Source organism: Pyxicephalus adspersus, chromosome 1, assembly GCF_032062135.1.
Source record: "Pyxicephalus adspersus chromosome 1, UCB_Pads_2.0, whole genome shotgun sequence".
NCBI classification, from domain to species: Eukaryota; Metazoa; Chordata; class Amphibia; order Anura; family Pyxicephalidae; genus Pyxicephalus; species Pyxicephalus adspersus.
The window spans coordinates 146,706,008-146,719,694 of NC_092858.1; positions in this window are offsets into that span (position 1 = coordinate 146,706,008).

Sequence of the window (13,687 nt, forward strand, 5' to 3'; positions counted from 1 at the left end):
GTTATCATTGCTGCCAGTGGCACTATAGGCAGTGGGCACTGACACCGATGTTGATGGTTAATATTGTAGCTGATACCAATGTTGGTGGCAGTGTTGGCAGTTATTACTTCTGCAACTGACCCCAATCCTGAGGAATTTTATTGCCATTTTTGTTACATACTCCTGACCACGGCTTTATATTGTAATTTGTACTGACCAAAGTGTTCCTTGAAAGTTGTTACCAAATGGTGTATTTATATAAATTTTAAGATTGGTTCAAACAAATTGTAACCAATCTGTGTACTGGTATATACTGTGTACAGAAACAGATGTCATAGAATGGCTTCATTTTAACAGTCTTTAGATACATAAGATAAGTTCCATACAAAGTGCACTGCATGTAGGGTCACTAATCCCCTACTTATTATTATTATTACACAGTATTTATATAGCGCCGACATATTACGCAGTGCTGTACAAAGTCCTTAGTCATGTCACTAGCTGTCCCTCAAAGGAGCTCACAATCTCATGTTCCTACCATAATCATATGTCATTACCACAGTCTAAGGTCAATTTTGGGGGGGAAGACAATTAATCTGCATGTTTTTGGAATGTGGGAGGAAATTGGAGAACACGGGGAGAACCTGCAAACTCCATGCAGAGAGAGTGCTGTACCACTGAGCCACTGTGCTGCTCAAAACTAAATGAAACCATTTATCATAGTAAAAAAATTATTTATTGGCCCAACATTTCTTTACAGACTTAAAATAAAATGCATCATGTGCCTCATAGTAAGCCATGCCATTTTGCCACTGCATACAGCACTTTATGGACGTTCCTTCGTCCCACCTTCTTCAGCAGGTCCCAAGTAGGGATAAGCGAGAATGCCTCTGGCATTCTCACAAAAATTTCCTCAAACTTCCGATGAGTCTGCGAAATTTTGGAAGTTCCAGGAAATCAGTACAGGAGGATTTCCAGGGCTGGACTCATTCATGCAGCCCTGGGAATTCTCCTGTGTGCGAACCCCGGCACCACAGGAGAAATGGGGAAAAGAAAATCCTGATGACGCTCAAGTGTCATCAGGATTTTCCTTGCCTCAGCCAATCAGAGAGCACTAGAGGTTTTGAATGGGGGGACTTGTCCCTATTTAACCTATAGTGCCGGAGATTGCACACTGAGCTGATCAATGAATGCAGTCGTGGCTGTATTCATAAATCAGTACAGCCCGTGATGTTTTTTGGTTTTTTTTAATTTTTAAATTAAAATTTCGTCTCGATTGGCGAATTTACACCAGCCATTCTTGCTTACAATTTCGGTAAGCGAGAACAGGCAAATTTGCAGCAAGATCGAGTTTTTAAAACTCGCTCACTCATCCCTAGTCCCAAGTCCCCAGTCTAACTCATGTTAGAAGGAACATTTAAAAAGGCACCCTTTATCCTAAACTGTAAGCACTGAACTCATCCTAGTATGTAAGTGTGACATGGTATTATTGTGTCTACAACCACATAGTTGTATATTTGCAGTGTGGGATCTGGGGCACTGTTGCACCTGACTTTTAGTTTCTTTTGGATTTGGAGTGAGATTTGGTGGTGCCATTTTTGGGCTGATTACTGTTCTCCCTGCAGGAGCCTCTGACATGAAGAAGTAAGGTCCTGCTATTAATGTTAGGGCTTCTGCTACCAGTTTATGTTATATTTGGCCTTCCCATAAATCTTAGTATCTCATCTCCCTATAATATGTGTTGTTCCTAACTACAAATGCTTTTTGTGCTACAAGGTTTTGCAGATTTAAAGCTCTCATGGATGTTTTGCATGGTTTAGTACCTACTGGTTTTGGTAACTTGCATGGTATTCCACAGAAATGACCCTGACCACATTTTTCTCTTTTTCTTAAAGTATACTTGCTGTTGTGGGTAACTAGAACCGATCTTCTTTCAGACACTGCAGACCATGTGTTTGTCTCCACACTTCTTTCGCACCTAATAAACTCCTGTTTTTTCAATATTTTATTTTCCTCCAGGCACTTATGACATATGTCTATTGTAGGGACATTAGATAGTGAGCCCCTTTGAGGGACAGTTATTGATGACAATGGACTTTGTACAGCACTGTGCAATATGTTGGAGTTATTATAATATGCATTCTTCATAGAAATGAGCAGATTTCTAGCACTGTGCACCCAGGGTCAATGTATGCTACAGACTGTTGCTTTGTTAGCAAACTGCGCCATCTATTGGAACAAAGCTGAACAACCCCTGATAATGGGATGACTGTGCTGGCTTTAGTAATATAAAAATCAACCCCTTCTCCCCTGGCATTAGAGATCACAAGGTACATGTGCATAGTTTTTTTTGTTTTTACTGTCCCATCAGTGCATTCCGCTCCATCTTCCCTGGGTAAAAAGTGTGACTGCTGTTGGAGACTGCTATCATTCATCACATTTAGAGAATTTCAGCAATGACTAGAGAATTATGTCTTGTACCAGAATTTGAACAATATAGTGTATTTTAATGGTGTATAATCAGTGTCAGACATAACCAATAGTGGCCTCCCCTGCTGACCTGACTTGTGGCCCCTGTGCATTGATACATTGGGTCTGAGTTATTGAAGTTACCAAGGACTGGAGAAGACAGATTATCATGGGAGAACCTGGGTGATCCAGCAAACCTGGAAAGGACCTGGTCTAGGAATAAAAACATTTGCCAAAATAATAATTTAGGAAATCCACACCAGGTTTGCTGGATCACCCATGTTCTCCTAAAATAGTTTATCTTCTCCAGTCCTGGAGAACTTTAATAAATCAGGCCCAAAGTGCACCTCCCTGTGTCTGTCCCTGGGTGTTGCATTAGGAAGCCCATTCACTTGGAATAGGATACCAACCCACAGGAATGGACCAAAAATTGGGATTCAGCATTTTTTTTGATGGAGCACAACCCAATGCATGGTAGCACATTACCATACATTGTGTTGCATTGTAAAGCTTGTGTGGTGAAATGGCATTGCCTTAGTGTGTTGAGGTGGCATCACAACACACTAACACAAGTAAAGTGCATTAGCTAAACTGTGCCACCCTGGGACTGACTCATGGACAGCATTGATAAAACAGAACACGAACACTCCTGGTAGGATCACCAGAACTTTATGGTTCTTTTTAAAAACTTGAGTGAACATAGGAAGTTAAAAAAACAAAAAAACTCCAAAGGGTAACTGCACTTTAAGACAAACTGCATTTATTATGTTTGCCTCCTTTCTCTCACCTGAAGGATAGAGTACAATGTTTCATATCCCAAAGCATTTTGACAATAGGTTGTTAAGGGGTGTGCTGATATATAGTGTCTAATATATAGACAATGAGGAAAGCCTTTCTAAACATTAGGGAACTTCATAAAGGGTACAAAAGTTTTCCTGCTACCACACCGAACCTCCTGTGCCATGGATAGGTATGCACACAATAAATGCTGGCCAAAAGTTCGGGAGATCAAACATGCACTGGCTGCACTCCTCCACATCTACCTCCTCCTGTAGTTATACTTTAGTTGTATAGAGCAGTGCATCACAAATATGTCACACTTTATATTCTCCTATTTAATCATATATTGCAATGTTCTGTTCACACCAATGTAAGTTAAAGATTTAGACATTATTAGCAGACATTACTGCTTAATTGTGTTCAGAAGTGTGAATCAGCTTTAGATTCTTTTTGGTGTTGCAGACAGGAAATCAGAGTTTGTGCAGCAAAAGAAAGAAATCCCCATTTATAAATATATATGAACATGGCAGGTACATTATGGAGAGGGAGCTTTTTCTTCCCTGGCAGTGTCACTTTCATCTAACTTTTACCTTCAATAATGATCATATAGTTCCTCCTTTACTCCTCAGTGGTCACCAAGTGGTGGTCCGCGAAAAAATTTTGGTGGTCCACAGAAAAATTTGGACATATGCAATTTTTATGTTTTATATATATTAAAACAAAAATATTATTTTAATAAATTCCTATATTCTGAATAATTTTCACCTTTACATTGCACTAAACTCACAAACTGTAGTAGAGACAGAAAAACAAGTAAAGTGAGGCGCAGCGTGACGTCAGTGTAGTGTTAAGTTGTATGAGGCAACCATACCCGAGCCCTACGCTTCAGTATTGTTTCCACCAATACACCAATACACCGCGTCAGTATTGTTTCCACCATTACACCAGTCACCCCACTCCGTGAATACGGATTCTCATCCATTTGTTTATTTTATTTGTTTATTTCTCAGATGCTCTTTTAGGTAAGTATGACCTTAACTGTGTATTTTCTTTAATTGGTTTATTTATTGGCATCAAATAGTTTGACTTTAATAACTATCATTTCTTGTTTGGTCTTAGTTTGGAATGAAAAAAAACTTTAACGAGTGGGAAAAAGAAAACAAATACTTTGCATTTCTTCTAATACCAAAGATAATACAACTAATGATAATAGTAACAATAGTAATACTTCATTTAACCATGAGCTGATCAATAAATCAGAGCCTCAACTGTCCTTGTCAGGAACCATTAGGAAGATCAATATTTTACAAATGGATTTATCTTTTTTTTTTTTTTTAAAAATCATATTAATCAAAATCATTTAAAATCATATCATATTAGGTTCAGTTTGGGTTCTGCTCATGTTAATATGGGCTTGCTTCTTATGGGTACTCTGACTGCCTCCTTCAACCTTACAGCATATTGGTAACTTGCTTAATTGCTACCAGTTGAAGCGTACCTAAAGACATTCCAAAAATAATAAATTGCTGGTTCCTGGTGGCTTTTGGTTTAGGCTCTACACTGTATAGCGCATGCACATTATAGTGTCGAGCTCCCCTCTGCATGTAGCAGTGTCACCTACAGAGCCAGCCAACAGGGACAATATAACTCTTGCACAGAAATTACATCATCAGTGGCTAATAATTGGCCAAAGAGGATGGCTGTCTTAAAGGAAGTCCACCATTAAACCAGCGGCCAAGATGGCATGCGCTAAAGATGAAGCAATGATCAATCCTGGACCTGTCTTAACTGTAGAATATGTTGGCGCTATATAAATCCTGTTTAATAATAATAATAATAATAGAATGTCTGCACACGGGTAGGTATATGCCACAATCAGTAAGAAAGCATGCATAGCAGTAATTCACCACCCACCAAAAAGTTTAGTTCAGATTTAAATTGTGCATATAATCTAAAATAGCCTACAATCTGATTCTTTGTGTACTAATTGTAAGAATATTCCAATCTTCTTTTAAAATAACACTATGATTTATGTCAGGCTAATGTAAATTACTAAGTCATTGTTATAATAATTGATTATCTATAAGCTCCAACACAAACCAGAGATATCAATGAGTTGATCAATTGTGGGAACACGTGTTATCATACTCAGACACAAGATGGCAGCAGAGACATAGATTAGAAACATGTGACCTGTATATTGTATTGGAAGGTTCTACTAAATCTATCCGCACAGACAAAATAATCTAAAAGTGCTATTGTAAAATGGTATGAATTTATTGGTTCCAAACACAGGATATACAACCTTGGCCATTTTCAGAATTTCCAAAAAGAATTCAAATTTACTTTCTATTTGATTTTCACACCATAGCCAGTACTTTTAAAGTTGTTACAATGTGTTGAGATCTGATAACTAATCAAGGTAGACCTTTGTTGCTTTCATAAACAAATATTAACCCCTATATAAACACATTACCTTGCCCACAATTACCGGTGGTAGTTTTGCTTTTGGGCCTTCCAGATACAGCAGTTCTCATGTTCACCATCGCTTTAGTTTTGTGAGGTTGAGTTTGACACATATTTCCTACTGCATTGAAATTTGTGCCTTTCAAGAAGCAATTTAAGACTTCCAGGTTTATAAATTACTGATAAGTCATATACACATGAAGTAGGCTGAGTTTACAGGGTAATGATGGAAGGTGGACCTGCAACCACTTCTTGGGTCTCATTCCGGGGATTGTGTTGCTAGACTGATCAGCCCTGACTTTTCATCCCTTGGTGTTTTGATTGTAGGCTAAAAAGTTCAATTTTGTAACGTAGCAGACCAGCAGACCACCATCCACCCACCTTTTATAAAGCAGATTCCTAGGCTAAATTTTACCATGGATTTATTTTTTTCACCGTATCAGCATCATGGTCTTCTTGGCCTCCTTGTTTGTTTTATGAAGATGGTTCTCCTTACCTGGGCTCCAAGCTTTGATTAACTTTGGTTTTAGGTACAGGTGTGCTATATTGTTTCATTTTTTTTTTTAAATAATATATTTATCAATATGAAGGATGTTAAATGACACAAATCATCTTCAGAACGTCATATCAAAAGCATTGTCTCTAAGTATTGTTTGGGGAGAGAATTAAATATAAATTATGTAGGATAAAATATTAATTGAATTCTTGCTCCGATATAGATGATGGTAAACTTGACACACCCAGTCCCCTTGGCCATACAAATAGTACAAAAAATGGCAAATTCATACCTAAAAATAGGATTTTTTTTGATCATATTAAAAAAATACATCTTTATTTAGATACAAACATACAAAGCCATTTATAACAATGTGGGTTTGGTACAATAAACATGATACTTGTGTGTTGCTCCAACAATGAGGGGAGTTGATAGATCCTTCCCCATATATTGAACACCGCAAGTAAAGATACTGCTTTTTCACGAGGCCAGGAGCTAATAAAATATATGTCTTTGAACAAATGGCACATAAATATTGCACATAACCCTCCTGGAATAATGAAGCATTTTTAACAACCATAGGGCAAGGTGGGAAATATTCTGAGAGCACAATGATGCAGCCAAACAACTTTGTTGTTCCATGTATGTTTTTATCTAAATAAAGCTCTTTTGTATTTTTAATGAGATTCCAAAAAAATCCCACTTTTCAGGCATGGTTTTGCCATTTTTGAGGTTAAATGATTACCAGATCAAACCTTAGCGTTAAATATTCCTCTGCGGCAGTAAACAGAGTGTTGGAGTTTGGCAGGCTGACAGTATGTTATTTAAAGGTAACTTCAACCCACATCTTCTCTTAGAAGCTCTATACTTTCTTTCCAATGACCTATAGAAATATCTCCTGTCTAAGGGTCACCCACTCATGTATATACTACGCTAGACGGATCATTTTAAAAACTTTTATTTTGCACTGCATACAATGGTTCCTTCCAAAAGGTTGCATATTTGTAGTGAAGCACTTACAAACCTAAAATTAAACCCGAGGACTGAAAAACTACACAGTTTAAAAATTTTATCTTTAGGAAAAAAATATTTGAGGATGTAAATATGAGTGCAAGCATTATGAGTTTACAAGGGACCTGGAGGTTAATTTCTATACCTTACCTGGTTAGTGATTGAGACCTAATAGTGAAAGCATATTGCAGATAGATGGAAGGGATATTGCAGAATACAAGGGGAGGTTCTAACACATTACACATCTCCAGTGTTTCTTTGTATCAGAGCTTTTTTTGATAATGTCAGATGTGACTTGCAGCATGGCTTAACCTTTCCATAACCAGTGCACTGAAACCAGCGTGACAACAAAGCAACAAGAACTGCATTAGATCAGTAAAAAAGACTTTGGGGAAAAGATAAAACTGAAGTCCTTATATAATAATACCAGTAGGAAGTTAATTTCACACAAAAATGGTTCTTACATCAACGCCAAAAAAAAAAAATCTTTGTTCTCTGTTTACGGACTCCCATAACACTGCAAGTATTGTTAGGTGGAACATTAGAATCAGCGCTATTGGAGGCACAATTCTTCAAATGATAATTACTTGTACATGTAACAAGCCACTTAATCATCTCTCAGCAAGTTTTTAAACATTTTCATATGAATATCCCTAAATCATTACATCTTATTAAATAATTATGGTGACATGAAAGGCCTGACTTTCCAATCAATTGATTCTTGCCCAACAAGAGAGGAGGTAACAGGAGAAATAAGCTTTTATATGGAAAAACCTATTAGATATTTTAATACATTACAGATAAACCATCCATATACATACAGAGGTGGGAAGTATCATAGGAAATAGGTATGAGTTATTTTATTCATGGATAGGTACACAGCTATGGACAGGTAATGCTACACAATAGGTTTATAAATTAGTAAAGTGCCAATGGTGTTACTTCTAATTTACCGCACACATTTCGATGACTTTAAAATTTAGCTTGTTATTCTTTGGGTTGAATTGGGCTTTAAGGATCTTTATATCAAACAAAGGTTACAAATCATCAGGTATGGCTTCTAACATTTGTCACCGTTTAAGTACATGGCTTTAGAACAAATTGCAAACCATGTTTAATAGGCTAAGTAATCACTTATATGCTCTTTGAGGCATTTTACATCTTCTACATTATTTGTAAAAACATTGGGCATTGCCAGTTTCTTTATCTTTTCAATAATGGCAACAGATCTTTATGAACTTTTTTTTTTTTTTTTACAATAATCAATATGGGGATTTTACTATAGCTGGGGTGCCGGTCATTTGACTGGAAGGATGTACCGGTATTTGGTGATGCTGAGCCTGTGTACATTGTTTTGTGAGCTGCAAAATTACCTGCAAATACTATGAATGCTTTCAACATTTCCTCTGATCAAAGGATGTAGATAAGGAAGGAGTCCACAATAGATCAAATTATATCACTTGCATAGAAAAGCATTACGTTCTTAGATGTAAACCGACTTCAATATTTGCAATGGGCCCTAAACTTCCAAAGCCTTTTGTTTTCACATAGACAGAGTGGGGAAATATCTGAACATTTACATGTATATAATGACCTAACCTTCTAAGGCCAAGTACACATGTGCAATAATTGTCATTGGAAAGGATCTTTTACGATCCTTTCCAACAACAAACAACTGTACGATGCATGAACATGTACATACAGTACCGTTCTGCTCTATGTGGAGGGGGAGAAAGAATGAACGGCACCCCACTGCACTCTCTCCCCTTCATTTTTATAGAGATCCTTACTCTTCCGTGGATTCGCCAGGATGGTGGTTTGGATGATGAGCGCTGTACATGTGCAAGACTCTCATCTGATATCAGACGAGAACCATTGCACATGTGTACGTGGCCTTACTTATAGAGTCTCGGGCACTAGGTTTAGTACTATGAAGTTCCAAGACATCTATGATTTCTTGAAAATACCGGGTATGGAGATGAAAGTTTTTTTCTGTATTTTTTACATAATGACTCATTGTATATATTTTTATTAAGCAAAACTGTATTGCAAATTAAACTTTCTGTTCATAGCTGACAATGCTGAGCAGCTACATTATCAGCCTTCTATGTGCAGTCCTCAAACTAGGCATTGGGGTATCAGTTCTGCTCATGGCTTGTTAGATGGTAAGCTTGGTCTAGCATTACTCACATTCAAATGGTTGTTTTTTTACCATGGAAAATATTTTATAACTTGTCTATGCTACTTCAGCTGTAATGAGTGCTATGTAAATCCTCCATACTTATATCCACACAAGAAAACAACAACCTTAAATCAATGGAATAAATGGAGCATGGAATAAACCATAAGCCACGACTGTTAAATGTCCTAAAACAAAATGTGAGAGAAAGTTTTGGAACAGACCTGTTCTTACAAAATCTCATCCTTGGTGTTGGAAAGTCTGCATAGGTGTTGGTCCTTCTGAAGTACAGTAATATTGCATAGACCCACTGTCAGTGGCATCTTCTCACATAGAACATTAAGTGGCTACCATTCAATAACCCCTAGTTGGCAAAACACAACAAATTCAGAACAATGAATGTGTCAAAGTACATAGAATGACATTATAACCAGGAGATAAATTGTGCCACACAATGTCAGAACAGTGGAGTCTGTCTATAAAACCTTTATATCTTTTTGATATTTTTTTGCTATAATGAATGGCAGAATGTAACATCCAAGTCATGTCATCAATGCCTATGCAAATGGTCTTTATTGCTCTACTTCAGCAATTTTACAGCTATATGAAGCAATGTTCTCCCCCAGCCCCTTTTACTTGGGTGCACCAGCCAGCAATTTTTAGTAACCATCTGTTTTTGGGTGGTTATTGAAGAGTTGGGTGACAATACAGGGGCCACCTTCCACCTACTATTTATTCCCATGCAGCTATAAAAAATTTCTGGGTTGAACACTGTGAAGCTATATATTTTTTGCAGTGCAAATTTCCATGGGATGGACACCCACCAAGTCCCTGTTCCCAGTTACATTACTTGACAGGGGGCAAACACTTTGTCCCCTATATGTAAAACTCTAAATAGATTCCACGCTTAAGCACAGACATTGGTAGGATCATAAATGGAAAGCATAAATCACGCTGTAGGGGAATTTGGTTCTGAATATATCCATGACTGTATGTTACCTCTTCATAAGGGAAGGAGAAGAAAAAAAAAAATCAGGTGAATGTTAATCATAAGCCAAGGGAGTTTGAAATAAACTTGGGAGTTGGTCTTAGAGCCGATAAACAATAGTCATACATAAAAAAAAACAAAAAAAAAAAAACGTATTTAAACATGTTCCAGCTTAAACATGGTGTAATGCATAATCAGGTTTAAAATTATGTATAAGATGTCAGTTCAGCTGGACTTCACAATAGTAATAACTATTTGGCTTTAATCTAGAGCGTATGAGCACTTTATTATGACTTTTCTATGGAACGGGGGATGTGATTTGGCCATTAGGGTCTACAGAAAACCTATCCACAGGCCAGTATATGCATCTTGACTCCTTCTCCTAGTGGAACACAAACTGGGGTTATTAGAACAGCGCGTAGATAGTAACAACAACAAAGCCTAAGTAACAAGTGCACAGACATCTGAGGAAAGCTTTCAAAAGGTTGAGATTACATGGACTGGGTTTTCAAACAACATCCAGAAGACCAAGAAAAAAAACAAAGGAATTTGGAACAGGTGGGAAAAGTAGAAGCCAAAGTAATAGACATCCCAGATCTAGCTGGCGGATTCTTAAACATTGCATCCTTGTTTCTTAAGCCCAGGAATGCTTGGATACAAAAGCCTGTACATCTAAAGGACTTAACATCCAAACAAACAACGTAACTTGGTACATCCAGTGCAGAGGAGTTTGGAATGCAAGCTTTTGTGGAAGGCTAAACCTTTCAAAAAATAAGTTTTTGGAAAACATTCCAAAAAATTAAAATATAGTAAATTCTAAAGGTTTTTTTTTAATTTAGCAATTCATATCATAAGTCATGTAAACCTGACTTTCCAACACCAAATATGGAATCATGCAACTGCATCAGGGTGGTTCCAAAACGTTTTATACCTCTCATCCTGTTCTTGGACAATCAACATCAGCCTTCTATACAGATTGGTTTAAGGTTTCTGTTCTACTAAGATATTTTCCTGGCACGCAGAGCCAATAATGACTACAAAACATATACCAGCTAAATGTGACTAGGTAATACTAGATATGTGATCGGACAGATGAAGCAGAACTTCTCACGGACAAAAGCTGAGCTTACTGAAGAATTTTCAGGATCCAACAATCATGAAAACTTTGCTACCTATAATCTTCTTACAGTTGTTCCTCCTGTGTTCCCTTATGTCACATCAGAACGTAGAAGGAGAAAACCATACAAAGCTGGGTTATGGCAGTCAATATACTTAGGCATGCCGGATGGTGAAATCGTCCACAAGCTTAGGTCTCAAGATCGCAATCGAGCAGCACAGGCAGGGGGTCCGTAGTTTTGACAGGTAAACTTTTTGTATTTCAAAATATTTATGGTGGAACTTTTCTGGTGTTGGTGTGTGTGTGTAAGTTGGCCACCCCACTGCAAAAAAAGCACTCCCGGTGTGGCAACCTCTCAGGGAGAGCATGACTATCAAGCTAATGAAAACTCCATCCAGTAGAGTCTATAAATGCATTCAAAAATGGAAGGGAGAGAGGGAATAATAAATCGGCCCCCATGAAAATACCGTACACCTTACCTTTAAAAGCACTGAATCCTTTATCAATTTGAACATCCAGAGTTTAAGCTGAAATGCAAAGCAACATTAAGCTTACACACATTTTATAGAAACTTGCTGAAAATGCAGTTGCCTTCAGGACTTTTTGTAAATTAGTCTAAAAGATAAACAGAATGATATTTTTAGCCAAATAAATCCATTTAGAACCAAACAGCAGTTTACAGTGTGTGGGTAAACTTTAGGGAGGGTTATGCACAAAATAATGAACCATGGTATAAATATTTGAATTAACTAAATTTAAAGTACTAACACACTTTGATGAAAAACAATCATAGAAGTCTGTAAGAAAATGATAAAAATGCATTACCTCCACCATGCGCCCTACTATTAGATAGGTGCATCATGGACAAAGGGGGACCTGCATAGAGTAACCAATCTATGAGACCAGACCTTCCACAGCACAGTGTATTATAAGCAAGGATGTTAAAGGGAAGTATTGCTGGAAACAGGGTATAGACCCACAAACATCTGTATTGATATTTTTTTTTTTTTTTTTTTTTTTACAAAGGTGGTTGAGACAAACAGAGGTAAGTTTTTGTGAACATCAAGACTCAGAACAAGTTCCATTTGGCTAATTAGGAGTAGGAGGCCTCCTACACACACGGGGAAGCAGGCACAGCGTGGTTTGGCTGGTAAACGTTAGTGTGGTCGATTCAACTGGAATAACAAAATTGACTATTGTTATGTATATTGGAGACCATAGGGGCCAGGCAAAATAGGTAAATGGATGTGCATAGAGATTGGAATATATCATTGCCCTACTGCCACAGTAGATGCCCTGCATCTATAGATGAATTTTTAAGAGAGGGTTGCTGAAAATATAAACACCAGACTCTCTCCTATCTCCTGAAGAAGCGGATAATTCCGTGAAACGCGTAGAGATTAGTTCAGAAAAGATCCCCAAACCAGGGATATTCTGGAAGGAGAGGTCTATCTATGTTTGTAATTATATTTTTTATTGTATCTTATGTACTTTAAAAATCTTGTTTTTAATGTAAATATTTTTAATTATTTTTCTTATATATCTGAATATTGGCCTTTATAAAAAAAAAAAAAAAAATACCTGTTGGTGTTCTTCACCGTACATTTTTCATTAATAAAAAAATGTACCCATGTACTTTAAATTAGAATTCCACATAAAAAGGATACACTTTATTTTTGCTCAGTATTCATTATTACAGATGTATATCTTTCATGCCGTTTGTGACATTTCTCCTTTCACTGTAGGTCATAGAATAGGAGGATCAATAGAAAAAGTCACTGAACAGTAATAATAAAAAAAAAAGGTTTCTGATCTTCTAGACATTGATAGGTGGAGTGACAAAGCTATGAAAATCTCAATAGATTAACAGATACACAAATCATTTACCAGGTAAACCTACCTGTATTTCATCTCTGGATTCAGCTATGTGCCTGGGATTCAGGTTTTAAAGGAATATCATTAGAAAAATGGGAGCTGCCAACTCCAGGACGGTCCTCCTCATTTAGGTTAAAGGTCTTCTAAAGCCAAGGATCGGTATGGTTGGCATGTCTAGATCCTTTCCTAGCCGCACGATTGTTCTGGGTCACAGGCTCAATATGTATCTAGCAAAGCTGAAGATAACAGCTGTGGAGCTTTAGCAATCAAACAAGGGCAGCTCCTATATTTCCATCATGTCAGAGCCCATGTGAACATGCAAATGTG